We start from the raw sequence: 16,884 nt of genomic DNA on the forward strand, positions 1-16,884 counted from the left end.
CACTCCTCTGTAAGAATACTGGCAAAATACTGGCACCGAGATATAGCCTTGTGACAGTTTATTAAGACAGAAGAGCATGGCATAAAAGATTTCTGAACAGCTAATTACAACCAGTAGATAGTAACAAAGTATTCCAGAAATGTGACAAAATATCTGTATTGATGACAGAAACATTGAGGTGTTTCCTGAGGAGATTAAATTGTATTTAGAAGTCACCCTTTGAATTTATTAACTTTTGCTTCTTGAGGACTCTAACAACATTGCTGATCTTGTTAACGTGGTTTGGTTTTGGTTTTACAAAACCTCCTTTATCTCAGACATCTGCACTGAATATTCTCCCCTCTTAAGATCCAACATCACTGTCCTAACCAGGACTGTAAACAACAGGGCTCAGAAATAGGAGAGTGCTGTTCCTTTTGTTTACAGCACTTACTTTATAAGAAGCATATCTCTTAACATCGTATTTTGTTTACTAGAAACTAGTGGTTTTAGGATGAAACGAAGAAGCTCATTGCCTCTAAGATAAAATTATATGAAAATGTTGAGTCTGTTCTAAATTCAGGCTTTACAATCAAGCTAGAAAAAAGAAGCTCCTTCTGGAGATCAAAATTCTGGCAACACTTTAGGATGGAACTTGTGGCTGTGATACAGGAAAGCTACTGAACAAGAAATAACATCACTTGGGGTTTGCAGCCCAGTGCCAGTGTGTGCCAAACTCCTCGTCTTCATAAATATTTATGAGTGGTCTCTGCCATCTCATTAGAATTTAATTCAAAGACAACAGGTGCAAGCAATGATTGCTCAAGCTAGGCCAACTAACTTTGTTATTGTGTTCCAAGTTTTACATTTAGAAGAATCTGTAGAGGGCCGTCTCAGTGACTTCTTTGGTTTATTCATTTTATTTTTTTAAACTCCTGGTTGGGCACTTCTAACTGTGAGTGACTCGCTTCCACTGAGCTGTAGTCTAGTTTTAACAACCAACACTTGGGGTGGCTGCATGGCTCAGTGGGTTAAGCTTCTGCCTTCAGCTCAGGTCATGATCTCAGGGTCCTGGGATCGAGCCCCACATCGGACTCTCTACTCTGCAGGGAGCCTGCTTCCCCCTCTCTCTCTGTCTGCTCCTCTGCCTACTTGTGATCTTTCTCTTTCTCTGTCAAATAAATAAATAAATAGTCTTTAAACAACCTACACTAAATGGAAGATTATGCAAATAATTATTGAATTACATCTATCAAGAGTGTAATGAAAGAGATATAGAATCAGCTATAAATAAGTATGGTAGGGAGTTCCGCTGATTTCAAAGTGTTCTTAGACCTCTAGGGTGCTTTGAGGTTCGCCAGGCCAAGTAGAGTGAAAGAGGGATGGGAGAAGACCAATCTGGGGAGCTTGAGATGCCTCGTTGAGAGCCTTGAGGTGGGTTGACCCTTGGTTCCTCCTGAAAGCAGAAGACAAGAACAGGTGGGTCCTAGTAGGTCCAAGAGGGCACAGGGCAAGAGAAGACTAGCAAAATAATCAGAAGTGAGATCTCAAGCATTTTTTAAGCCACAGTAAAAGATCACTCAATCATCCAGTGTATTCAACAAACATCTGCTGAAGGTTCATTCTCTTCCAGGTATTGTTCTACATGCTGGTGTTATGGCGGTGATTGCAAGAGAAAGAACACTGTCCTCACATAGCTTAAGTACCAGTGGGGAGACAGAAAGTAAGCACATGAGTAAATATAAAGTGGATCAGTAAGTGTTACAGAGAATAGTAAGATTACGTTAGGTGGATATGTAATAACTATCACGGGAGGTACTGTTCTATGAAGATGGTCAGGGAAAATGTTATTATAAGGGACAGACACACACAATAAGGAACACTTGGGTAGACGATGGAAGAACTTGTGATGAGAGCAATGCAGATACCTGGGAAAAGAGTGTTCCATGAAACAGGAGTTTTTCATCTGGACATCCCCCTAGAATTCAGGCAGTCTGTGATCCTGATTTAGAAAAAAGATTAAAATGTTACTCTATTAACTTCTAACTGAAATTTACTAGTCCCTTCAATGTTGAATTTTATCAAGAATTTGCGGGAGGTCATAGCAACAACTGTAATTTTGTTACCCAAACAGTTTAAGTGCATTTTCAGTTTAGATAAGTGTTTGGACATGGGGGAAAACATTGGCACTCACCACCACTTGAACAGTATGTTTATTATCACACATGCCTCCAGAACTTAGTTAACTCTAAGTTAATAAAGAAGCATATGCATTTTTATAAAACACATTTAACTTAAAAATCTTTTTGATAATTTTATTCTAATAGAGTTGGTTACATTTGTAATCCTGGGAGTTTAATTTTATGTGGTATAAAACATCATGCTGAGAAGTGTCTGTAGGCTTTGCCTGACTGCTTAGACTGCTAGAGAGGGCTTTGGGGCAGGAAATAGTGAGCCTCCGTGTCAGAGGGAACAAAGATAAAAGCTCTTTACCAGGAGTGTATGTGATGTGCTCAAGGGACATCTCAGGGGCCAGGGATGAGGAAGCAGAAGGAATAAGTTGGGGGGGTGGTGGTAGAAAAAGAGCTCAGTGAGGTAGAAACCCAGATCATCTCATCATGGTGGTACACACACACGATGAGAAATGGTTAAAGACTTTTAAATCAGGGAGTAAAATTAATAAAATTCAGAAACCTCAATGATGATAAAAATAAATTAAATAAAAACTAATTAATACCTAGAAAAGTCTACCTAACCGGTATAATAGACTTGCTCCCTATGAGAGCCATGAAAATACATTGCTTTTCTCCAAAGCAATTGCTTGTTAAATCAAATGTTTCAGGGTCGGGCTGTGCTATACTTTATCAGTAGAAAATTAGACCATGTGAATTAGAATACTAGCTAGAAACAATTCCCTTTGCTGCTTTCAATTATCTACATGCTGAGCTTTCTAAATTTGTGCTTGGTTCCCCTCCCCCACCCCCCCAATAAATTTGCCTCCTTTTGTCTTGTCTTAATTTATTTTATATCTGCAATATCAAAGTTTCCAGGGGTAAGACTTGAAGTTAGTTAGAATCATTTATTGTCTTATGCACCAGGAAAGAAAGCAGATGTGTTTTTATCAGCTTTGCCATTGTGTGATTTTTAACAACACGTTTGCCTGGGCAGTCCTCCCTCTCCTTCAGAATGAGACTCTGTTAAGCCTCATTCTCCCAGTTCAGCATTCTTACAAGGCTACTTGTTATCATGGTGAGGATTCTCATGGATGTTTCCTTCTTGTGACATGTGAACAATATATACCAGATCATAACCGTTTTCATTCCTATTTATACAATCCTTCCTAGGTTAGATCTTTACTATACTCACCATCTGTTTATTTACCCCCTTATTTTCTTCCAACTAAGAAGACACTGGTTTTACTGTTTTGTCTTGCTTAGTTTTTAAATAACTAAATCTAATGTTCTTTCTGCTACTCTTCCAATAGAATATTTATTCTTTAGACCTTAAGTTTGTGGAGCCTTTTTAAGTCATTTTAGATTTTTCTTCCTCCCCATAATATATCTTTTGTTTGTCTGTGTTTCTCAATTTGCTTGTTTGCTACATTCATTATTTTATTAGCTGATATTTATTAGGATGGTTTGCTGAGGATTTTTTTTTTTTTTTTTTTAAAGAGAGAAACCACTTTTAAACAGGGAAATGAAAGAAGGTACATTGACTCACCATGAGACACTACTCAAGTTTCTTCTTGGCAGCTAAGAATTTTGAATGGACTTTTTAAAATTGAAATACCAGCTTCGAGAACATAGACTTGGGTCTAATAATGGCTCAGTGATTGTTTTTGTTCATTCATTTATCAAATATTTGGGTCGTTGCTACATATTAGGCATCACAACAGATATTTTAGGATATACAGTATGATTCCATGCCTTCCTGGAACCTGCAATAGAATGGGAATTTAGGAATTAAGCAAAACTGTAAATCATACACCCAATTTTTGTGAATTTTAAAACTACCCAGATCAAGAATGTGATGCTGAATTATTTCACAGGCAATTGGCAGGATTTCTCTAAAGAGATGGTGTTAATGCTGATCCCTGAGGAATATATGCTGATTACCTAGGTGATTGGAGCCTGGGAGAGCATATCAGGGAGATGATTTGGCACATTCGTGCATTATGGTGAAAGCTGAGAGAATACAAAGGACTGTGTCAAGAAACGAGACTGAAGGAGGAAGCAGAACTGGATTGCAGTAGGCACTGTAGGCCATTTGAAGTGTTTTAAATTGTCTTTCCATGGTAAGTGGGAAACAAACAAAGGGTTTGTAGAGTGGGTGGAATTGATAGACATGATTTGTATTTTATAAAAAAGAGGTCCTGAAAATATTATGCAAAAGGAATTTAAGAAACAGTGTAAATGCTGTTTTGTGGGTTTTTTTTTTTAATTACTTCAGTGATAGTTTTTAGTAATAAGAAGAAAAAGAAGAGAACCTGTTCTGACAATGTAACGGAAACATAAACAACAGAACTTGGGGTTTGATTGTGTATGGGATGAGGAAAAGAGAGGAGGTAAGAAGAATTAGAACTTTGGATTAAATGCCTGGATGGGTAGTGATGCTTTGGACTGACCGAGAGTACCCTGAAGTGAAATATATTTTGAAGGAAAGGAGATGATTATGGTCTTACTTTGAGACCTGTTAAGTTTGAGATGTTGGTGAGAAATTCTAGTGGAGATAACAAGTGATCAGTTAGGTGATATATGAGTCCTGTTTGACTAGTCAGGATTTAAGACAACTAGGAAGCACAGAACATAGGGCAGTGAATACAACCATGGCTCTGTAGACTGTAAGCACACAAAAAGGTCAGGAGAAGAGAGAGTGCTGGGCATTAAACACTCACTGCTGATGAATCAATGGATGCATAAAAAGATGCTCACCTTTTGTCAGGTATTAGTTGAATATGGCTTCCTGTGTAGGGATTGGATGTAAGTGCGGGCGCATGACTTCACGCTGGGTAATGACCAAATGCAGTCTTAGGAGGTGCTCCAGGTTGAGGGAAATTGGAAGGGGAGATGAACCAAGAGGACTATGGACTTTGAAAAACAATCTGAGTGTTTTGAAGGGGAGAGGGGTGGGAGGTTGGGGGAGCCAGGTGATGGGTATTATGGAGGGCACGTATTGCATGGAGCACTGGGTGTGGTGCATAAACAATTAATTCTGTTATGCTGAAAAGAAATAAAAAATAAATATAATACCATTTTTTAAATGGTATCACAAATAAACCTTTTCTTTTGGAACAATTATAAATTTATAAAAAAATTACTAAAAAAGTATAGAAAGTTTCCATATTATTAACATCCTACATTAGTCTAGCACATTTGTTGCAATTTACAAACTGATGCCTATATATTATTTTAAATAAAATCCACACTTTATCTAGAAAAAAAAAAAAGAAGAAGAAGAAGAAGGGTGCTCCAGGCACTTGACCTGTACAATAACCACATGTGTGCACTGCAAACCTGGGAGGGCTGGAGGGCCCTGCGATCGATCCATATGACAATACTGCATCCTAGTGATTCACTTCTGTCAGGCTAAGAGCCAGATGTGGAGAGTTCCTGGAAAAAAAAAAAAAAAAAAGAAAAATTGAACTCATTATTGCAAATTTTCTCCCTGTGGGAAATCTTGAGAAGTCATTTAGGGGTGGGAATTAGGAATGGGAGGATGAGGAGATGTGGAAAGGTAAACCAATAACAATGGCTGATTTGGGAGAGCCTGTAATTCATCTAAGACTCTACTATAGAACCCTTCTTTGGTGGGGAGGGTAGAAAAATTGCACCACACCACATATTAAACTCTGCTTCACTGTCATATAAAGGATAGGGACCAGAGACAATTAAAGAACTATGAGTTCTAGGGGTTTAAATAGGCAAAATATTTCAAGTAGTGTTGCCTCTTCTGCCTTCCCCTTAATGGTAAACCCATATTGAGAGCTTAAAAATCAAGTAGGAATTAATTTCAATAAGATAGTATTTCTTCAGTACTTACTTATTTCTACATCCTTTTTACTTTCTAACATAAAACATTAAAAAGTACTAAAGGCTGGCAGAAGAATGTTCTAAATGCCAATTAGCTTAGAATCTACTAATATTTAAAACTGACTTCTCAAAGAATAAAAGAAAAACACTGCCATGAATGGATCTGCAAATCTGGAAGAGGTGCAGAAGACCTTTAGCAGCAATGGAAGGAAGATGAGTATTAGTAAAGTTTGTAGAATTAAAGGGTGTTAGCTCCTTGGTATGCAGATGTAGACAGTTGCATTATCTAACCGTGATGATTTAATGTTAAATTATCAAGGAACACTGAGTGTGCGTGAAGGGAAGAAAAATAATGATAAATTAACTGTATCCCAGATCCTTTCTCAATGTTCAATACCTTGATGGGTACCTGCACACAAAAGCATTTGCATGTGTGACTTTTATGATTTCCAATATACTGGTGTCATCTTTTATGAAAACTAGACTACAGTGTTCTGTATCGTAGAGCTATTATTTGAACTATTTGGATGAAATAGAACCAAATGTACACCATGAGGATTTAATAAAGAAGTACCTAGATTTTAATTCATTCTACCATTCCACATTTGCTTATTGAATGCTTACTATCAGCCATGGTCTGGCCCTCTCCAAGGGTTCAGGATGTCACCATGAACAAAACAGAGTTCTGCTCTCAATGGCCTTACATTCTTATGAGAAGAAATTGGTAATAAATAAACAAGTAAATGCATAGAGTATATCAGTGCTGTTAAAGGCTATGAAAGAATATAAAGTAGGGAAGGTGATGGAGACTGCTCATCAGGGTGGGATGTGTGATTTTGTACGGTCTTCAGATCACATTTGAGCAGAGGGTTGATTAAGACAGAGAGGGGGACTTGTCAGAACAGGGGCGGGGAGATAATTTTAGGGAGAAGGAACAGCAGGAAAAGGATATAAGGCAGAAACACATTTTATCTTTTCAAGAAGAGCAAGGAAAACTGCCTTTTGTATTCAAGGTGTCCTTGGATAATTTTTGCTTTCTTAAAACTGATCTGCTTTTTAAAGCAAACTTTCTTAGGGATCAAAAACCAAATTATTTAAGTAAGGCTATAGATAATTTTAATATAAGTAGACTTAATAGATTAAAGCTATAATGCTAGTTTTTATATAGGTAAGTATGTGAGAGAGTATTTCTTTTTCTGTTGATGGAAATTCTGTTTATGGTGGTCAGTAAAATTAAATATTGAATATTGCTTCAACATTCAGTAATCATCATGAAATAAAATGTGTCTCTATTTCTGTGGTTCTCTTTAAAGTGATTTATTTTCAGGGCAGTCCTCTGCAAAATGAAACACATTCTTTCGGTCATACAAGTGCAGAACAATGAAGTTCCATGCACCTTCAGTGTAGTTTGTGTCTTTATTTTTCAGTTCTCAGAAGCCTGCAAAATATATTGAGGCTATGGAATGGGGAACTTACTCTGCATCCAAAAGTAGGCTTGGAACAGGAGATTTCCCTCACAGCAGTAGCTTGGTACCTGGTAAGGGTTTTAAAATTTCATCCGCCCCAATTCTTAAAGCATAGTTGCCTTCCCCTGGTTGCTCCATCACATGAAAAGAAGTAACAACTTTCTCTTCCTGTTAGTCTAGCTGCTTAAAAATAACACATTCCAGCAAGGAGGGAGGGAGACTACAAGCAACAGGACATATGAGACTTGCCAAGGGGGCCAGCATTTCCTGGCTCACAATTGCAGGAAAAGCTTTGCTCCATTATCAATGGGACCTGGATGCTTTGATAGGCAATTGTTTTAAAAGCTAAACAACATTTGCAGTCGAAATATTGTGTGTGTTATACAAGGCTTGTGTGGAGGAAATATAGCACCAGATGGATCAGACAATAGTCTTGTCTGATGTTTTGTTCTTTTACTGGTAATAAAATAAAAACTCAAAAAAACCAACCATATACAACTTTGCTTTTAATAAAGTCTCTGTTGTTTTACAGAAGAATGGTGGAACTGTCATGAACAATACTGATTTCCTTTGCAATAATTGCTGATTTTAAAATGTGCTGAATTAAAATAGACTTTGCCCAGAAACAATAGAATGGCTGTGACATCACAATTGCTTTGAGTAAGGACATTCCTTATTATGCACACTGATCCATCATCTCCAGTGGAATTAGGAAAAAAACAACTGTTTAGAAGTATACTCCCCCTATAGTCAGGACAGAAGCATGACTTCTAAATTCATTTTATTTAAGCAACATCTTTACTAATATTGCCTTGCTTTCTATTGTAAACTCCTATGAGAAATAGATAAGCAGATGATGGATAATTTAGTATATTTATTAAATATATGCTTAATATATATATATAATACATATTAATAAATAGGTATTCTCAGAAAATTCACTAGCTATGATGATCTTCCTAAAGTACGGTTAGGAATTTTTCTTTTTCTTTCTCAGGAAGAAGAGAAGAATGGATGAAAAATGTCATTAAATAAGTACCTGTAAAAATATCTCCTCATGATAAATCTTACAATACCATGTCTTATCTTCAAGTGATAGAGAGGCTGACAATTTTTCAAATACTGTGTGGCATTTGGTCATCTTCAGGCAATTGCTGGTCTCCCGTGCTCTGGGTCATTGAGATCATAACATCTGTATGTGAGGCATGTTCTCCATTCCTGTTTCCACCTGATAGCATACACTGATTTCGTTATACAGTCAGTTGGATTCTGATGCAGTGCTGGGATAATTATGATTCCAATATACTCTGATGTTATCTTTAATGGGTCTCTCTCTGTGTCTTCCTGCATGTAAAGAGGTAGAGAAAAATGCAACCTTACCAAAAAAAGTGAAACTTAGACTAGATAAATATTTCACAAATATGCCAGTTATGCTCATGGTGTGTATTTAAAGGGGATGGATTCCTATTACACACTCAGCATCTATCCATCTTCCACCATGTTGAGAATATTCTATGCCTCTTTTGTATGCACAGCTGACATGTGTCCTGCAGAAGGTCTATGATTCTGACAAATTTGACTTTAGCTTAGAAGTGATTTTTTTGTTTGTTTCTGTGGTTTTTTTTGTTGTTGTTGTTGTTTTGAGATAAAGAGTAAAATAATCATAGCTTGACTAGAAAAATTACTCTGGTTGGGTGGATTAACGATATTAAAGAGACTCTTAGCAGAGAGATTAAAAGATGTGAGAATACCTTAAGAAATATTTAGGGGGAAAATCCACTTTTATACTGGATATGTTTGATGAAGGAGTAAAAAAGTAATGACAATTTTATAGTATTTTTATATTGAATCATATTTGGATGGCAATTAAAATACATCTTTGCTGATTATAGTAGCCAATATTATCTGGTTTAAAAAATGTCCAAATTGGAGTGCCTGGGTGGTTCAGTGGGTTAAGCCTCTGCCTTCAGCTCAGGTCATGATCTGAGGGTTCTGGGATTGAGCTCTGCATCAGGCTCTCTGCTCAATAGGGAGCCTGCTTCCCCCTCTCTCTCTCTCTGCCTGCCTCTCTGCTTATTTGTAATCTCTGTCAAATAAATAAATAAAATCTTTTAAAAAATATCCAAATCTATAAAAAATAATAAAGTCCAAATCTTAAACTATGATTTTAGAGGTGTGTCTTTAAGCAATTAACAATATAATTTAATTCAATCATCATATGGAAATAACACTACTTAGAAAGGAGATTTTGAAGATATTACTTAACTTTTCCTAAGTGTAGGATTTTAAAATGAAATTGTGTTAACTAACACTCATTTCACATGTGTTAATATATATGAACTGTGTTGCAAATAACAAGTTCTAATAAGTGTGTATGCCTTCCACATTCTTTGCATTGTTGTTGAATATAAGCTGACTTTTGAGAAATTACCCAACTTTTCTAGTTTTGAAATCTGATCTGATAGGAGTATAAATCTCCATCCACCCAAATATTTTGGATCATCCCAAATTCTGAGGAGCCTAATCAAGTAGCAAAACTTCATATAGACCTTTTATAAAATACTTGAGTAAATTTATAAAAAATCACTCTGTGGTCCTACCATAAAACTTCTTTAAGATATTTTAGGGTTCTTGGAGGGTAGAAGTGATGGCTGGAGTCCTGGTTAGTTGATTTGCTTGATCTACATCCTGCCTAGTAGCTCAAAGAATCTTATTTCCAGGGAGAAACACATGCTATTTGACATACAAAACGACAAGAAAAAATATTTTACAATCAAGTTGAAGAAGTTAAAATTGAAAAGATAAATCAAGCAAAGTATTTTTAAAAATCAACTACAATATTTGTAAAATAGAATTAGGTTCAGACTTAATATTTACTTTTATTTTTATACTGGCTCCTAATGGAACTTAAAAACAGCTGGCTTTGTTGATCTAATGGTTCCATGTAAGACTGACTAGACAGAGTCAGAATCATTAAAGTTCCATTCTCATCAGATTTGTGCTTGAGAAAACTGAGTATACTCCTGCAATAATTTATTATAGACATTTCTTTGTTTGTCTTAGAAATATTATTAAAATGACAGAAGGGGATAAAATGAAATAGTACAGCAATTATACAGTTTAAAATTTTTCAATAATAGAGAAGCATTCAACTACATCTTTCATTACCACCATCTGCGTTGTATATAACATTTTAAGATTAACAACAGGCAGGGTTTTGTTTGTTTCTTTGTTTATAGGGAATTCAGACCAAAAGAGGTTTTTCCCATCTCTGGAGAATATTGTAAAAAGAAAGTTATCTTTCTTGGATGACAAGGACATTCTCAAGGTCTTTCCAAGACTATCTGCGCCCTTCACCCTCCTCCCATAATAAACCTACTCTAGTCCCTCAGCGATGAATATTTTTATTCAAAATAAAGAGTACATTATCTTTTTGTCTCACCTAGTTAAAGAAAAAAAATAATAATGATAAAGTCTCATCTTCTGGAATGCTAAGTACAGCATGGGTTTAAATTTCAACACTAAAATGGAACTCAGGGTTGGAAAAAAGTCATCATTTGTGGTTTCACAGAAATTAATGTTCTGAATTGCATCGCCTCCTAATGGCCTCATAGAGTTACCACAATTTCCAGTATGGGTAGCTCACTTCTCAGTTCAGTTCAATTCAATTCGATTCAATTCACCTTTGTTCAATTCAATTTCATCACATCACAATTTAAAGATTGTGAAGATTTCATTGATTACTTTTTGAACAGAGGGAATACTCTGATGCTGCAGATTGCAAAGTACAAGAAACTCCCATCTTTGTCTCAAATGAACTAATTTTATGAACCATTGATTTTAATTACTAGTTGTAGTAATTTTATTAAAAAGTTCTGTTCTTTTAAATAATAACAAAATATAATATATTCCAATACAAATAGTTGGATCACCCTCCTGCCTAAGGATGAGAGTGCAACCAATCCTGAGCTAGTGTTTGGCAGACAGAATCACTGTGATAAGATATTGAAGTCTAAATACAAAGTATTTGGGGTGCTTGAATGTAGTGGGACACATGGTCCAGCGAATAACTTCTAAGAATGTTGGACTGGAAATGAATTAACTTTGGATGGATGTCAGAATACTACTTTCTAGTCCTCACTCTGATACCAATTGTGTAATCACAAATGAGTTATCCAAACATCCCCTGTCAGACTTTTCAGTTATAAAATGAGAGAAGAAATCCAAATAACTCCTTGAGCTCCTTCTTGTACTGGATTTCTACAATTCTAGTTTTTGAACTTCCACAGGTTAAAATCCAACTAGTATTCTAACACATATTGACAGGCTTCAAATAATCTTTGAGTCTCCAACTTATTTGTCAAGTCCAGAGTTGAACTCAGATATGTAGTGTATTTTCCATTATAAAAATCTCTTTCATTAATTTTCAACAATATTTAAAAATGCAAAGTAAAACATACATAAAATAGGTTTATAGTTATGTATGAAATGCATGTGTAATAGACACAAAATGATATTACTAGTTACTCATAATTTGTTTTTTTAAATCAGCAATAATTACTTAAAACACCCTTAGTTCCTTAGTATAAAAAGAAAGAAAGAGGAAAGAAAAGGGGGGCAGTCAGGAAGGAGAGAGAGAAAGGAAGGAAGATGGTAGGAAGGAGAATAAGACGGAAGGAAAAAGGAAAGCAGATAAATAACTGAAAAAAGTAAAAGCATTTTAATAGCCATTTCAGATAAGAGTGGATATTATTCTTAGGTATTACACAAAACTCAACAAGTAATTTCTTAAATCGTTTGTAATGTAAAACCTGAAAATACATTTTTTATCTTTCGGTACTGTCACATTTAAATCCCATTGGTCTATCTTGCACACTGAATGGAACTTTTACCCGTGTATGACACGTATTACTTGGAAAATATTGGTTCACAAAGTTAAGGAGATCTCTTAGATCTTTACATTTTTTACTCTTCAGTATCTGAATAGTATTTTACATATTTTACTTTCAGTATCATGTTTATTAATATCATTACCAAACTCATATAAGAAAAGCCTTGAAATATTGAGACACTGTCAAGCTTATGGTAACAGATGGGAATCTTCTAAAACTATGAGTTTTCACTTAGAAGCTTAAATTTGCTGTGGTTGTCAGTTGCTTTCTTTAACATTACATGCCTACGTCATTCATTTTTGAGAAAATGTCTGCCAAATATGCAAATCTCAATAACCTTGTTTTTTCTGCTTTTTTTTTTCCCAAGTAAAAATGGTGTTCCTTTAAAAAAAAAAAAAAAAGCTAGTTCAGTTCAGCTCACAACTCAATTGAGCAAAGTGTTTTTCTTCAAGAAAGCCATCCTACTTCAATGTGCAGAAATGCTTATGTGAACTTTCCATTTTATCACAAAAATAAGTTTCTTAAATAGATGTGTGAGGTTCAGATGTAAAACTTCAATAAAATGAAATAAATAAATAAATAAAAATAGACTCACTAATATTGACTGCTCCATTAGGGGTATAATAAAGTGAAACTGGATTTAAATAAATTAGAGTGGTAATGAAGAATAAAGAATGAAGAATATAGCATATTTTGACTCCACTGTCTTGATTGTTACCAAAAATACAAGGTGTTTTACCTACCCTTGTTTTTATACAATTAGCACAAATGTTAACCCAGGGAAATAGGTAATTTGTCATAGAATTATTATGAAAACAGTTTTGATCTCATCAAACCCACTGAAGGGCTTTGGGGATTCTCCCTGCTCCAAGATATCAATGATCCATGCATTTAGAATGATTCCTAAGGAGGAAGGGCATACCTCTAAATGGGACTAACCACAAGATTCTATGTTAAATAAATAAATAAGGCATCCCGTTGGACTTTCTAATAGTAATTATCAAACACAGAGGTGTGATGCTGGAGGAATTCATCAGAATAGGTCATCAGTGGTTGACCTACAAGCTGGACCCCAGCAATCAAAGGCTCCTCACCCCCCCTCTGCCCTTGGAATGTACATTCTGCTTACTGTTCCCACGGTGGGAGCTGTTCCAAGAGGTAGCTGGAGAGACGAGGGTGCTGTTGAGACCATCTGGACAGTGTATGTGACTAACCCTAGTTAGGCGCCTATATAAATTTTTAAGATTCTGGTGTATCGATGTGGAGATTTACTCATCCTGTGGCCATTCGAGATAAGTCTCTAAGTAAGTTTTCTCACTTATTAATACTGCCACCTATCAGTCTAAAGTGGCCTGACTCTGTCCACACTCTCTCTTTGACCTCTGCATACGGGGCCAGTTTGTGAACCAACACGAACTGAATCTTTAACTAAAGTCGGTATTGTGGGTAACAGTTGGATTGAAAAATATCCCTAAATGATCCTCAGGTGTTGAGAATGTTTGTCCATAAAAAGAGAAAGAAGGGAAAAAAAAAGCTTGCCTCCTGTAGCAGATTTCATAATTTATTATCAAAATATTAACTCTATTCTGCAAGGAGTATTATATATTCCTGCTCTGATAATGTCAGCCTTAATTACGTTTTGTTTTAGTGAAAGAAACATGAGCAGTGATGGGTGCTACTTCTGAAAAGAAAGTTGAAAGGATGTTACCTAGCTTCACTGTTGTGTTCTTCTTTGACTGCCAGGGAGCAGTTTCTCACTGTGAAGAGCTTTTAGATCCAAGCAAAGCCACATGACCATACAATGTGAGTGCAAACAACATCTATTGTTGAATCCCATTGTATTGTTGATTAACCTAGCTGAAACAGCTACAACCTCTATGAAATATGATGCAGCAGTCATTAAAATGCAGGCTAAGGTTGAGATGCTAGTATAACATAAGAGGATCTCAAAATTAGGTGGCAATAGGGGTGTTTGAGGTAAGGAAAAATGATGGAACAAAAATTTAATAGTTGAACTTGTTATCATTGAAAGCAATAAAGGGCAGAATTCATGTTGCAGAAAAAGGAAGCAGTTAGAAAACTAAATGAATAACTATAGTTTATATTTATGAACTACTTCCTAACTACCATGCTTGTGCTAACTCTTAACAGAGATTGTCACAAAATCCTCAAATAGTTTTAGGCTGTTTAACTGTTTTTATCATCATTCAACTCATGAGAAAAGAAGGCTTATAAAAATTAAAGTATTTCTTAGTTTGAACCAGATTTAATTCCAGACAATCTAATTTAGATCAAGAGCCTTATCTCCTTTTCACTCTACCCCTTAAATGGGGCATTCAATTGTGTGTGTGTGTGTGTGTGTGTGTGTGTGTGTGTGTGTGTGAGACTCAACATCAATTTTCTCTATACAGCAATTCCAGAAATTTCCTTTGGCATATGCCCCCTCTCATTTTTAATCTATTTATTTATTTATTTATTTATTTATTTATTTATTTATTTATTTTATTGAGTGCATCAGCTCTGCAGCTCTGTTGTTTCCAGTGTGGGCATATTTAAATTTGAGCAACGGAGGGCTGATCCATAGACATTTGTGTAGTAGTAAGAGCAAGAAACTCTTTTACCCACTGTGATTTATGGACAACTACCTTATAGTTCTGAGGGGTGAGATCAGAACCGACATCTGAGAAGCCAGAAACAGAAAGAAACAGAGTGAGAAAAACCAGGGCCAGGTCCCTTTGTTTGAGCCTTGAACCAAATCACACCTAAAATCTGAATTTGTGAAACTCTAAATTCCTTTTTTCAGGCTTACCTTAATTCGGTTTAGCTTTTCTGACTTCTCTTTCATCTTAACCACTCCTTTACCAAGTCATTTTCTTATTGTTAATGTGTGTGTCTTTTTCATTTGGATACTCTCTGACGGCAGAGGCCATCTCTACCTTGCTCTTCCCCATAACCTCCCACAAGTTTTGGCTACAGTAAATTCTCAATAAATGACTGAACAATTTCTCAGATAGCCAAACTATTATGTCTAGCCTGATGTAACAATAATGAACACGCATGTCTTTAATTCTCCTTTTTGGTCATTTGCAAGAGTCACATTTATCTAATTTCTCATGATAGTAAATGGAATGATTCCTAATTTTTTGCTGAAATGGCTCTAAATATTTCAGAGGAATCTGAATCGTGGAAAGCAAATTTGTGTGCATGTGTATGTGTGTGTGAAAGAAAGAGTTTCAGTTTCCTTTCCATTAAAGTATTGCATGTGAGCATGACTACAGCAGAGTAAGAGTCAACACTCACACGGTATTCCCGGCTGTTACGCTAAGGGCTGGGCTATAGTTCGTGCCCGGTTCTCATCACCAACTGCTCTCTGCACAGCCAGGGTTGAACTGTCTCTACTGTATGTCTGGATGAAACTGTACATCTGGATCAAATTTCTGTAAATGAGATGGGGAAATTATTTGGCATTTTGTTTCCCATGTTTGTCTGAGAGGATTAAATTAAATTTTGCTGATTCATCATTAAGTAAACTACAGAAGATTTAGAAATCTTCTCCAGTAAAATTCTTTATCTTACACAGTTGCTTTCACTGGTAAATAATTTAGCTCAATTTTTTACTTTTTCCAGACTTTTGGAAGTCCCAGAGTCATCAATGTTTAATGTTGAGAGCTACTTTGGTGATAATGTAATATAACATCTTTGTTTTCTGACCTTGACACAGAAAGGTTAAGTTGTTTACTCAAGGGCTACCCAGTGACTACATCAGAACTTGAACTCGGTTTCCAAAGTCTCAATCCAAAAATTTTTACACTTGACTTTTTACTTACCTTAGAGTTCAAATTAGAGTAGGAACAATATTTTCTTACATATTCTCTTTCACTTGGAATCAGGTCTCTTAACTTTTACAAAAGAATTAAAAAATAAATATACCTGCTGTTGGAAAATAATCTTTTTGAACTAACTGCAGGTTACTTTTCTATTATAGCTATTAGTTTTGTTTTCTAATATTATCCTGTTTATTCCAGTTATGTTACTGAACACTCACTCTTCTAAAAAATAATAGTTTTTATTTTATATTTCAGTTTTGTTTTCAGATGACTTACTTCCAAAAGTCCTAACTTTGAGGAATCTCAACATTGTCTTCCATTAACTTTTTATAAGACAAATTTTACATACTCTATAATTCAGTTTGTACCTTACCTTTTAGATTTGAAAGATCAACAGTAGCTTAATATATGCACTGAATACAATAAAAATTAATAGAAAACCTACAGGAGAAACTCCTTTAACCAAAATGACTTACTTTTCCCAAAAAAACATAGACCTATGCCCATTTCACTCTGAATGCTCTGTAACCAGTTTAAAATTTGCCTGGGTACTTCTATTTCCATAAACTTAGTTAAACGTTTAACAAATAATTTGTGTTTATTCCTAAACCTATATATTCTAGCTATACTTGTAATTAAGATTATAACAAAACACTTTTGTTGGTTGTCTACTATTTTGAAACTCTGGGTG

General features: G+C 35.5%; 1 long non-coding RNA gene across 1 annotated transcript; it reads right to left on the bottom strand.

Moving 5' to 3' along the window:
• Window positions 1-1,181: 1,181 nt before the first annotated feature.
• LOC116583409 lies at window positions 1,182-7,589 on the bottom strand. Its single transcript, XR_004282714.1, has 5 exons — window positions 7,485-7,589; window positions 5,493-5,588; window positions 3,700-3,916; window positions 1,908-1,981; window positions 1,182-1,435 (listed from the first exon to the last, which is right to left on the bottom strand). It is a non-coding gene; the product is annotated as an uncharacterized LOC116583409 (long non-coding RNA).
• Between the last annotated feature and the right edge of the window lie 9,295 nt (window positions 7,590-16,884).

This window comes from Mustela erminea, chromosome 2 (genome assembly GCF_009829155.1).
Source record: "Mustela erminea isolate mMusErm1 chromosome 2, mMusErm1.Pri, whole genome shotgun sequence".
NCBI classification, from domain to species: domain Eukaryota; kingdom Metazoa; phylum Chordata; class Mammalia; order Carnivora; family Mustelidae; genus Mustela; species Mustela erminea.